The following is a 13,244-nucleotide window of genomic DNA, read 5'->3' as shown; positions in this document are numbered from 1 at the left end:
CTTATACCACAGCAATATTCTGACCTTATACAGTCTAGTTATTTACAAATCTAAAACAATATTGATTAATATGACTGACATATAGTGTAGCTTCCCTATTTTTCTCTTTCTCTAAAATCTATTTTAGCTTTAACTTTGCTGAGATCATGATTACTACTCATGCTTTTTTCCCCTAATAAATTCTACTCTTGATCCTTATTTTATATTTCTTTGTATCTCCTATTTCCTGTATCTCCTGACCCCTCTACTTTAGGTCTACCCATTACCTTGCCCTCCTTTTACTTAACCTACCCACCACCAAAGATCCCTCTCTTATCCTACCCATCCACCCTGAAATCTCTCCCTAATCCTCTCCTTCCTCCCTATTCCTGTAGCCTTTTGTTTCTTTCTGAATTTAGAAGATTTTTATACATTTCTAGATAGGTATTTATTGTTCCCCCTTTAACTCATTCCCAATGAGAGTAGGTTTCCAGAACTACCAACCCTCTTTCCCCATCTAATTCCTCTGTATCAGTTTTTCCTCTTGAACCTCATTTTGCTTTTTAGGATCACAGCATACTCAGCTCTGGGACAGCTAGGTGGTGCAGTGGATAGAGCACCAATGCAGGAGTCAGGAGGACCTGAGTTCAAATCTCACCTCAGACACTTGACACTCACTAACTGTGTGACCTTGAGAAAGCCTCTTAACCTCAATTGCCTCATCCTGGGTCATCTCCAGTCATCTTGAGGAATGTCTAGTCACTGGATTCAGATGGCTCTGGAGGAGAAGTGAGGCTGGCACAGCTCTCCCTCACTCAAAACAAAGTTAAGTGCAAGTCATGTCATTATTTCTCTGATGTCGTGGTCTTGTTTGGCAACGAAGGACAAACACACACATGCTCAGCTCTATTCCATTCTTTCTTTTGAACTACCCAATTACTAACAACAATCTTAGATATATAGTTTACATTTCCTAGTATAAAAAGTAAACAGTTTGTCTTTATTGAATCCCCATAATTAGTCTTTGATGTGTTTACCTTATATTTCTCTTGAATCCTGTTTGTCAAATTTTCTATTGACTTCAAGTCTTTTTGCAATAAAATCCTGAAAGTCTGACAATACATTGAATGTCCATTTTTCCCCACAATAATCTACAAACAAAATTCATGAACCAAATTTTCCTCCACTTTAGGCTTAGCTTGTAGCATTTACAAATTAAATAATTTATCATCTGTGCAACAGCTGACCTTGATGCCATTTTTGTCCTCTGAGAACATTGCTGAAAACATCCTGCTAAAAAGCATGGGAGGAAGCACACAGTTCTACTTCACTCCATTGGTTACTGGGAGGCCAGAGAGCTTTGTCCATTACCCAGAACTCATGCAAGTATGCTGTCAGGGAACTTGCATATTATACTGATTAACTTCCATGGGCAACCAATGATCTTTCACATTTTTGCCATGATTTTTCCCAAGCCTTCATGACCAATAGTATCAAAGGTCTTAGATCTACAAACACTGTGTACAGACCTCTGTTCTGCTGGCATTTTTTTCTGGAGTCTCTCCAGTATTTCCATCTCTCCAGTATCATGTTTTTATGACAAATCAATGTAGTTTCATCAGTGTTCAGTAGTTGAGATGCACCATAGGTCTTTGGCCCATAAATAGTCACCAGAAAATCATAAAAGTACTTTGGATTGTTACTATCAGCATAAAACTGAATTTCATCTGCCTTGTTACTGAGCCAAGAATCCTGAATTTCTCTAAGCTTCACTTGAACTTTACTTTTGATGGAGTTAAATGCTTCCTCCTTAGAGATAGATGAACTATCCTGTTGGCAAACTCTGTAAAGTTCTCATTTTTTGTTTAGCAGCTTCTTAATTTTGCCATCATTTTCATCAAACTAGTCCTGATATTTTATGACTCACTTGATATTAATAAACAAAAGCTTGTTGAACAAAAGCATTTCTGTTGCTACATTTGTGAAGAAATCTTGTATGATTTTAACATATATGGAAGATACTGTGTGTGAGTATAGCCTTTAAGACACCCATGCTCATACACACATATACATACACACACACATATATATAAATACATATGTGTATATATGCATACATTCATAGATATCCTTTGTTCTGTTAAATCAAATGATTTTCAAAAAAAGTCAATAACAAGAACAGTGAGGTCTTATAGTTCTACACCTTTCAATCAATTGTTTGACTACAAAGACAAGGTCCAATGTAGAATATTGTTTGGAAAGTCCTAAGTGTTTCCTTCTTACACATTCATCAAAGATGCTGTCCTTGTATATTATGTTTTCATAAAGGTTTTTTAGAGATAGGAAAATGGGCACATGAATTAATAGTTCATATTTTTCTTGTCTTCTTATTTTTGGTAGTAATAAGGTCTGTAGCCTTTCTAAATATTGGTATCCTCCCTTTCTTTAGATGTGTTAAGAAGTCATCCCTCAATGACCTCAAAATTGTCTCATCTCCAGCACAGACATCTTCTGTGTACACTTGATGTCCTCCAGCTGCTGTTCCCATTTTTGTTTTTCTTAGTGTCATTTCTACTTCCTCATGGAGCTCATCAGGGTCTGTGATGTTTCCCTGAAACAAATGTGGTGGCTCTATGATAAATGATGGAGAGTTTTCTACAGAAGTATTTACAGATTTTTCCCATTTTTTTCAATTCTGTTTATTGTACTTCCAGTATCAACCTTGAGTGACTTCAGAATGATCTAGATTAGATGGATCTCTCTTCAAGTTTTCTGTAAGCTTGTTTGTATCTGCACTGCTTCTCATTGTTTTATGAGGAAATACTGCTCGTTGTCTTCTGCTATCTTCCTCCAGAAGACTTCACAAAGTAATTGCTTTTTTTCTGAGTTATTGTGGTCCTTAGATGCCTTATTTTTCTACTTATCATGGAAATCAAATGTTTGCCTTTTGAGGGAGGGTCTGGGATCTCTTGCTTATATTGCTGTGGCAAACTCATTTAGATCAATGAAGCTTCCTTAGAAAATGGTGATAGTATATAATTATGTTGGTTCTACTATGTATTTTCTATTTTTTGGAGTAAATAAGTCTTTTAACTCAAGTTTGAGTTGACTCAGTTATGTACTACTCCTTTTTCTAATTATTATTTTTTCTTTTAATCTGGTAATCATTTTGATCTTTTCTCTAAGAATGTAGTAGTATGACCACACTATGATGGGTATTATGAAAGGACTACTTCATTCATAATTTGCTATAATTTTAAACATAATAAATTTATTTTTGATGATATTGGTATGCGTGTCAAGGCCAAATACTTTTGTATTCTCTTCTGGAAGAAAGTATTCTGTGAATAGGATCATATATCCTACAAGGGACCTTAAAGTTCACTACTCTAATACACTCATTTTACAGATGAGAAAGTTGAGATTCAAGGAAGTTAACTGATTTGTTCAAGGTCACACCAAGAGTAAACGGAAAAGATAGGATTTGAGCCATTTCCACTGAACCATATTATCACTTTGTGTACTGTAGTCACCTTTAGCTTCGTTTGTTTCTTATTCTTGAATGACTTACTCCAACGTTTGCTGTGCTATTCTCAGCCTCTGCAATTTATGTTAGCTCTTAATCATCTTCATGGTGGTTCTTTGGAAATGCACTACAATACAAGATGACTAAATATCTGATAAAATGATGCTTTTTATTGCTTGTGGATACACAAGACCATTAATGCTACCAATTACTTTGTCCAACTCTGCAAGGAGAATTGCAGGTTTTCCATCAAACCATACTCTGGTGCCTCTTTGTGGCATGGAGCAGACCACTGGTTTCTGAAGGATAGACCAGTAGTACATAAGCTATGGCATGTTTTACCATGGTGGAAAGGCTTTCAGTATGGCCTAAGAAACAAGCTACATTACTTCCTGAGGATAAGTTTAGCCAAGTACCAAGAATCCAACAATCAGTAGCCTGATCACTCTGTGATGAATTCTTTGGACCTGGTGAAAGGAAAAATACAGAAGAGTTCTTAAATCTTTCTGCTTCTGTAGTGATGGCGACAGAGGGTCATAAAATGGGATAGAATAGACTGACTCATTTATATTGCTTATAAACAGGAACTTGGTCACTGGTACTTCAAAAATGAGACACTTAGCCAATGGTCAATAATTGAGCATAATACTGGAGAAGTGGAACCATATTGTTATTGAAATTTTCATTATAAATCAAACAAGAAAGCTGTAGCTAAACAGGAAGAAAAACATTAGAAAAAGAAATGGCTAAAGAAATGCCCTTTAAAGCTCCATAATTTGAGGTGTAATTTGAGTTCAAGAAACAAGTCTGAATAAAAAATAAATTCATTGTATATACACACAAAAAAACTAGATTTACCTTTATATTGACAAAGTGACACTTTGGATAAAATTTTTTGCTTCACAGGTAATATGAATATTTGAATGATAATATGTAAAAGATGTGGGTGTTTCTGGGTGTGAACTGGGGGGAGTAATAACCATCAGATTTGTGGATGCACAAATTTCTTAAAAGATTAGAAAATTATGTCGCTTTCCCTATATGTACAATAAGAAATATTGGTATATGGAGGAGACTTTGTGGGGATCTTGGGAAGAAGAAATGAGGCTGGAAGTAATCAAGAAGCAACCCATTAAGTCAAATATAGAGAAATATTGTATGGCCATAAAAAGCTTAAAAGACACTTATTTAGGTTTGATTGAAAAGTCTGGGGATGTTGGTTGAAGTCCAGGCACTATGACTAAATAACTGTTACCTTTTCAAGTTACTACTACAGATAATCTCTGTATGTATAATTTTTCTCTTTTGAAAAATGAGTCCATGATCTCTAAAGGTTCTTCCAACTCTAAAATTCCAGGTGTATGTACAGAAAGCATGTGAAGGCATAACCAGCACACATTCAGTCCATCCTTATGCCTGATTTTTTATGAATGCATGAAAATGCTAACAGCATGGAATATATCTACAAAAAAGGGAAAAATGCACCAATGGAATTGATGGTATTTAAGTACAAATAAAAAAGAGTTTCTGACATGTAAAATTTGCTTTCATTCCAAAATAATGGACCAAATTAATTTCCCCCAATCAGGGAAGTTTGGCAGAGATTTGAGTTGATAAAGGATTAACCACCCCATTTAGAACAGTGAGAAATTTAAAAGAAAACCAACCCAATACATTTCAGGGATGACCAAAGTGAAGAAAGCCTTGTCCTTTCAATTTGACATTTATTTAAAGGAAGAAAGAAAGAAGAATTACAGGAAGGAGAAAAGTAAAAAGCAACCCCCCCCCCCCAGATTCTTGTGAAGTTATTAATGGAGAAAATAGAAAAAGCAAAGTGAAGTAATTAGGAAACAAACACTTGAAAGTGAAAGACAAATGAAAGAAATGTGTGGTCTGATGTCTCCAGTGCCAAGGTGAAGAGGGACAGAACAATAAAAGGGTCACTATTTATAAACATCCTAGAATGTATAAAAAAGAAGAGAAGGGACAGTTGGGATAGAATTAAGAGATTAAAACCAGATTGGGTTAGTTTTACTGAACTGCTTTTTTCCCTCTTTATTTTTATTTTTCAAGGTATGGCTCATTGGATAAGGGATGGAGAGGAATATATTTTTAAATAAAGGCAATAATAAAAACAAAATATATCAATAAAAATGTAAAAAAGGTTAAATGTGTAAGTACTGAATAATGATTGCAATATATAGATATGGTAACAATTGGGCTGATGAAAATGAAGTATTGAGAGAAGATTCTGGGAAGATGGCCGAGTAGGTAGGAAAATTTAAAGCTCTCCAGATTTCTTTTACAAACAAGACAAAATAATGCCTTGAGCTCAATATAGAGTGGCAAAAATAAACAGGAGCTGGGGCAGAACCATGGTCCTCCTGGGACAATGGGAGAAGATTTGAAGAAAGATCCTAGGACAAAGGTTCAGCCCTGAGTGAAGTGTAAACTCCAGGCTAGCTCTCCTGAAACAGCAACCTGTGAGCCATGGGGGCGGCTGGATTGGGAGGTAGTATCTACCTCAACCACAGGAATCTTCACCTTGTGGACAGTGAGTGAGTCAGGCATCTAAGCAGGGGCAGGGGGGAAGATTGTTTGATGGTCCTGAGCGAGAAAGAGCAAGCACATGCCCAAGGAGTGTAGAAGCAGTGAAGCAGGGATGCTGTTGGCTGTAGGCACTTACAGAAGAGCTGAATTCTTGGTCTCAGTTCTAGGCCAGAGGGAAGAACTAAAGGTCATAGGCACTGGAGCGTTCTCAGGGAACAAGACTATTTCCAGAATAGTACACGGAACGACCCTAGTTGTGGCTTGAAGTGGAAAAGGATTGCAGAGGTTGGGTCTAGGACAAAGCTCAAAAAATAATAATAAGAAGGACCTGAGGCCAGAGACACCACCCCTCATACTCCAGGATTAGAGGTGAATATAATAATCAGGATCTAAAATGAAAAAAAAAACACCAATGAGCAGGCAAAAGAGCAATAATCCAACCACAGACAATTACTATGGAAACAGAGAAGACTGGAGTTCATCTTCAGAGGAGGATGCTGAAGCAAAAAGAAAAAAATAAAAATCCTCTTCTATCTGAAAGTGTAACATCAAATGGTCACATGCCCCCGAAGCATTCATAGAACAACTCAAAAAAGACTTCAAAAATCAACTAAGAAAGATTGAGGAAATTTTTTAAAAATAAGAACAATCCTGAAATAATTACAAGATTATGAAAAGAAAGTCAACCAACTGAAAAAGGAGATACAGAAAATCAAGGAAGAAAATGACTCCTTGAAAATTAGAATTGGGCAAGGGAAAACCAGTGAAGTTATAAGAGACCAAGAACTAATAAAACAAAATACAAAAATGAAAAAAATAGATGAGAAGGTGAAATATCTTATTAAAAAAACGAATCTGGAGAACAGATCAAGAAGAGAAAATATAAGAATAATTGGACTACCTGAAAGCTATGATCAGAAAAAGAATCTTGATATGATAATACATGAAATATTAAAGAAAATTTTCCTGATGTGTTAGAACAAGAAAGGAAAGTAGAAATAGAAACTAGAAATAGAATAGAATAGAATAGAAATAGAAAAAAATTCACTGATCCACAAGATCGTTGGAGGAAAACCTACAGGAAAATCATTGTTGTTGTGTTCATCCTTCATTGCTGAAAAAGATCATCACATAGAGAAATGATGACATAACTTGCACTGGACTTTGTTTTGAGTGAGGGAGGGCTGTGCAGGTCACCAGCCTCACTTCTCCTCCAGAGCCATCTGAATCCAGTGACCAGATATTCATCAGGATGACTGGAGATGACTCAGAATATCATAGGTGTAAAGGAGAAAAGAGAAACAACAAGGAAAATAAAAATTCAAATATAGTGGAGCCACAATTAGAGTTACACGAGACCTAGCAGCGGCCATACTAAAAGATCACAGGTCTTGAAACACTATACATGAAAGAGCAAAAGAACTGGAGTTGTGACTGAAAATATCATACCTAGTAAATTTAAGTATAATCCTGAATGGAAAAAAATGAACTTTCTACGAATTGTCAGACTTTCAGGATTTTGTTGTGAAAAGACCTAAAATCAACAGAAAATTTGACATACAGGATCCAAGAGAAATATGAGGTAAACAATCAAAGACTAATTACAAGGGACTCAATAGCAACAGACTGTTTACTTTTTATATGAGGAAATATAAACTGTATGTCTAAGACTGTCATTAGTAACTTGATAGTTCAAAAGACAGTAGGGTACAGTTGAGTATAATGTGATTCTAAAAAGCAAAATGATGTAAGAAAAGGTAAAAGGAGTAATTATCTCATACAAATGAAATGCAAATGGAAGAACTGATACAGAGAAATTAGATGAGGGAGGAGACTGGTAGTTCTGGAACCATATTCTTATTGGGAATGGATTAAAGAGGGAACAATACATATATATCTAGAAGAGTATAAAGGTCTTCTAAATTCAGAAAGAAATAAGGGCAAGGAGATTGGGAAGGGGAAAAGGATAAGGAGGGATAGGGAATAGGATAAGAGAGGGTATAAAAGGGTGTATAGATTAATGGGATTGGGATAAAGAGGAGCAACACATATATTTAGAAGGGTATGAAAATCTTCTAAATTCAGAAAGAAATAAGAGGGTAAAGGGATAGGGTGGAGGGAGACATAAAGGAGGGATTCTTGGAGGTGGGGTAGGTTAGGAATAGGAGGACAAGTTAGAGAGTAGGAGTAAAGAAGAGGATAGGAGCGATAGGAACAGGGTGAGAAGGATATTGAGGAAATAGGAAGGAGGAAAATATATAACAATTAATTATATTTTAGAATGTGGATGGGATGAAATTTACCCATAAAATGGAAGCTGATAGCAGAGTAAAAATTTGAATTCAATAATATGTTATTTTTAGGAAATGCTATAAAAATGATGGATATATACAAACATAAAATAAAGGTCAGGAATAGAATTTATGTAAAAAAACAGGGATAGTAATCATGATCTCAGATTAAATTAAAGCTAAAATAAGATTTAATCAAAAGAGAAAAAATAGGGAAACTACACAATTGTCAGTCATCTTAATCAAGTTTTGGACGATATAAAATAATAATATGGTATAAAAATATGAGGATACCTGTCAAAACGTAGGAACTATATGAATATAAACACAAGACACTTTTTATACAAAGATCTAAGTAACTGAAATAATATTTATTGTGCATGGGTAGGTAAAACTAATATAATTAAAAATGACATTTTACCTAACTAATCTACTTATGTAATACCAACCTCATTAAATTACTAAAAAGTTATCTAACTGAATTAGAAAAAAACAATAACATGTTTCGTTTGGAAGAACACAGACTTTAAGGAAGAACAGAACTTTAAGGAAACCAAGGAAAAAAGATTTGAAGAAACTAGACTGGGTAGTATCAGAACTTAAATCATATTATAGGATGAGATGAGTGTTGAAGTGGAAAATGGAAAATTTTGACCATTTTAAATAAAAAATTTCCCCTATAAGTAAAATCTATGTAGCTAAGAATAGAGAGAATGAAGAAAAATTGGGGAAAAAAACTTCATAGACAATCTCTCAGATTGAATGTGATTAGATTGGAATACTGTTGTGGTGTAGGAAATGATAAGCTAATAGATTTAGAAAAATATGAAAAGACGGACTTATGAAGGAAGATTCTATGCATCCATGGAGGAACTGATAAGAAGGGTAATTAAGCATAATTGGTCATATATATATATATATATCCATATATACACACACACACACACACACACACACACACGAGTTATATGTGTATATATGTGCATGTTTATGTATACCCATGTATATGTATATATGTGTGTATTTACACACATACATGTATGTGTCTATGCGTGCGTCTCTATATCCATGCTTAACTGTAGTCTTCTCGGGTAGGGGTTGTGGGGGTGCCAACTGTGTTTCTCTGCTCACATAATCATGTGCCAGTGACTAGTAGCCCAGTTCCATTTATTTACTTAATATCAATTAGCTTTTATAAAGGGATACTTTCTTTGAAGATAAAATAATCACAAAAATACGAAGCTACTTCTTCTGCCTCCCTCCACCACCACCTTGGGAGTATACTCTTCCCTATCCCACTTTGGAGTTATTCAGTTATTTTAGTTGGGTTTGACTCTGTGACTCTGGAGTGGTTTGCCATTTTCTTCTCCAGCTCATTTTTGTAAATGAGGAACTGAGGGTCCTTGAGTGACTTGCTCAGGTTCATGCAGTTGGTAAGTGTCTCAGGCTGGATTTGTACTCATGAAGATGAGTCTTCCTCATTCCAAGCCCAGGGCTCTATCTACTATGCCACTTAGCTGGCTGGTGTCTAGGGAGAGAAGGCTAAAACATAGCATGGTTTACACACAGCATTACTTCCACCAACTCCATAGCCAAAGGTAATATCATACGCTGATATGTCTTTGTTTTAGCTACCATGTAGCTGGATTTCAAGGATCACTACTGAAATTTACTCCTTACTTCATCAGCATCAGATTGGTGCTGAATTGGATGTAAAAGCTGGCATGGATACTGAGCTGCCAAGATGCAATTTTAACCCAGGTTTTCTGATGCTAAGATTAAAGGGTTATCCACTGTGCCCATCTGCCTTTATCTTATATGTTTATGTTCAGTCATTTTTCAATTGTGTCTGACTCCTTGTGACGTCATTTGGTGTTTTCTTGGTAAAGAGACCAGAGTGGTTTGCTATCTTCTTCTCCACCTCATTTTACAGGTGCCTCATTTTAAGGCAAATAGGGTTAAGTGGCTTGCCTATGATCACACAGTAAGGGTCCGAGGCAAGATTTGAATTCAAGAAGATGTCTTCCTGACTCCCAGCCAGGCACTCTATCCCTGTACTACCTTAACTGTCCCATCTTGCATATCGTGGGTATTTAATAAATATTTAATTATTTTTAAAAATTTTTTAAAATTAAAGTAATTTTATTTAAAAAATTAATAAATATTAACTCAGCCGAATGATTAAAGAAGAATATGATAAGAATATAGAGAGGCAGAGACAATATACCATAACAAATCCAAGGTGGGAATGCTAATTTTCAATGGAGAAAAATCAGGGAAAGTTTCCTGGAAAAGGTGGTTCCTGAGTTTGGTTTTGAAAGAAAAGAGGGATTTTAAAGGGGTGGACTTGATGGGAGTGTGGGAGCATATGAGTCAAGTCATGGAGGGATGAAAATAGATCAGTGCTGATAGCCTTTAAAATTACTCCTTGAATCAGGCAATTTTTTGGTTTCTTTGTTAGGATTTTTCAGCCCCCAGGTCTATGGAAGGCCCCCAGTCTATGGAAGGGCTGCTGAAGAAGAACTCCATCTTGTACTATGCTCTTATTTGGAGCGAAGTAGAACATGCGAAGTAGAGCAATATAAACTTTTATGCATCAGGAGGCCATGGAGTGCTAACAGGAGTATTTTCTTTTTCACATTATGTTTTCTTGCACCTGGTTCCCATTTTGCAGGCTCCCAATGCACACAAGTTGATGTGCTTAAGAAACAGACAACACTCAGGATAAACATAGCAACAGTGGCCTTCTGAGGTTGAGTCATTACTGAGATAATAACCTCCGTCCACAATACTGTGGAGCCACTCAGGAAGGATGCTGCTGTAGCCAGTGGTGGCTGATGAAGTCACTCACGTAGGGAGGCGGGGCTACTTATAGAGACTCCTACAAGAGGAAGAGAAGTTCTATTTTGTTTTCCTTTTTAAGTTTGCTTTCATCCATAAATTAGTCTCAGCCATTTAAGAGAGAAGCAAACCACCTGGCTTGAATGCAAGGGCTTCCTTTTCTTGCAGTTGAGAACCACCCCTTTGTTAATCAATATATTTTTGCTAACGGGATGGAAGCACCTTGAGGTTAGAGACTCTTGTTTCATTTTTGTCTCTGTATTCCTACTTGCACATTGTTGTTTTTATAGTTCAGTCATGTCTGACTCTTGATGACCCCATTTGGGGTTTTCTTGGCAAAGATACTGGAGGAGTTTGCCATTTTCTTCTCCAGCATTTTATAGATGAGAAACTAAGGCAAACAGGGTGAATTGGCTTGCCCTGGGTCACACAGCTAGAAAGCCTCTGAGGCCAGATTGGAACTTCGGAAGATGAGTCTTCTCGACTCCAGGCCCTGCACTCTATCTAGTTACCCCTACCTTGCACGTAACAGGTGTTCAATAAATGTGTGTTGATTGTTTAATATCAACCCCTTTTCTTGTAGTTTTGAGCCCCAAAACAAAAACCATCAAGGCCTCCTGTTCTTTAAAAAAGATACCTTCTCCATTCTTTAGAGGAGAAGGCATTCCTAGCTGTGTTTTTCCTGGGCACCTCTCTCTCTCTCTCTCTGTCTCTGTCTCTGTCTCTCTCTGTCTGTCTGTCTCTGTCTCTGTCTCTGTCTCTCTCTCTCTTCCCTTTTCCCTCCCTTTCATATATTCCTACACCCTTGCCCCTTCCCTGCACTGAAGCCAAAGTCCAGTGGCTACAGTCAAGCTGAAAAGCAGCCCATCAACTTGATGAAGAGCTTGGTAAGCAATCTCTTTGCCAAGTTCCCTTGTTTTCTAGAGCAGTACTCCAGAAAGTCTTGGAGAAAACTTTCAAGCCAAGAGTATCGCTTGGGGCTGGGAACTCAATTCTTACCCTTTGGAGAAGAGACAATCCTGTTCCCAGGGTCAGTGCTTTTCCCCTTGTGGTGGCTCTGGCTGTAGGCCTCACCCATCAGTCTGGTGGCATTTGAAAGTGAGTGAAGGAAAGGGAGCAGAAGAAGCAGAAGCCCAGGTGGTTACGCAGGCAGGGCTGCTGGTTGGGCAGCACTGGCTGTTGTGGCAATCATTGCCATGGGAACATGGAACACAGAGGGGACCAACCCCACCCAGCAAAGCATTGGCCCTCAGGGCATCCCTTAGTGCTTTATTCTCTGGCAGATGCTTCATGTCTTAGGTTATAATTTCCGCACGCCTTTACCGGGATAGGTGGGGACTCAAAGCGCAATCAAAGCAACCTTTCTCCATTTGCTTTTTCTGTTTCTTCCTTAACACAACACCCTGTCCCCCATTATTTTTCTTTCTCCTTTGTTCCTTCTCCTCTTTCTCAGTTTTTTACCTCTGCTTTTTGTTTCTTGTCTATCTCTCCCACCTTTCCTTCCTCTCCATTGTCCATTTTCTAGGAATTGTTTCCCTTTCTTCCAGCCTCCTTTCCATTTGTTCCATTTCCATTTTCATTGATTTCTCCCTCCCCACATTTCTAGAACCATTTCACACCCAAAAGCTGATTTTCCCAGAGGAGTACATTTTCAAAAGTATGTATCAGTCCGCTTCATTCCTCTTGTAAGCAAAATCTTCCCTTCCCATTGTTATTACCCAGCAGCTTTCTATTATCTGACACAGTAGGAGTTCTTGTGGGATCAGTGCACAGTATCTGGGGGCCAGAGCTGTGCAAGACAGGTGATGAAAGTACACTGTGACATTTGGGTTTAAAAGGTGTTATCATGCCATCCATGCCTTTACTTGAGGAACTCTTCCTTGGCATGTACTCAGTGCGTGGGGCTCTACTAAAAGAAAGTACTTCATCTGTTTTGTTCTCCTAAGTGGAGATCAGAAATTTCTATAATACTTACCCAAAAGTAGTTTTTCATAGCATGTTGTAAGACTTAACAAAAATGCTTTCACAGCAGGATCTTATATTCTCTACACAGTCGT

At 37.1% G+C, this 13,244-nt stretch overlaps 1 long non-coding RNA gene across 5 annotated transcripts in view; it reads right to left on the bottom strand.

The window, feature by feature from the left end:
• LOC140529292 (uncharacterized) overlaps positions 1-12,370 on the bottom strand; it is an 84,352-nt gene extending 71,982 nt beyond the window's left edge. For all 5 annotated transcript variants that reach the window (XR_011975484.1, XR_011975482.1, XR_011975483.1 and 2 more), the window contains exon 1: positions 12,187-12,370. This is a non-coding gene — a long non-coding RNA (uncharacterized lncRNA). The remainder of the gene's footprint in view (positions 1-12,186) is intronic.
• Positions 12,371-13,244: the final 874 nt, after the last annotated feature.

This window comes from Notamacropus eugenii, chromosome 2, assembly GCF_028372415.1.
Source record: "Notamacropus eugenii isolate mMacEug1 chromosome 2, mMacEug1.pri_v2, whole genome shotgun sequence".
Taxonomy (NCBI): Eukaryota; Metazoa; Chordata; class Mammalia; order Diprotodontia; family Macropodidae; genus Notamacropus; species Notamacropus eugenii.
The sequence above is the reverse complement of the archived record's forward strand: the minus strand, read 5'-3'. Positions and strand labels throughout refer to the sequence as shown.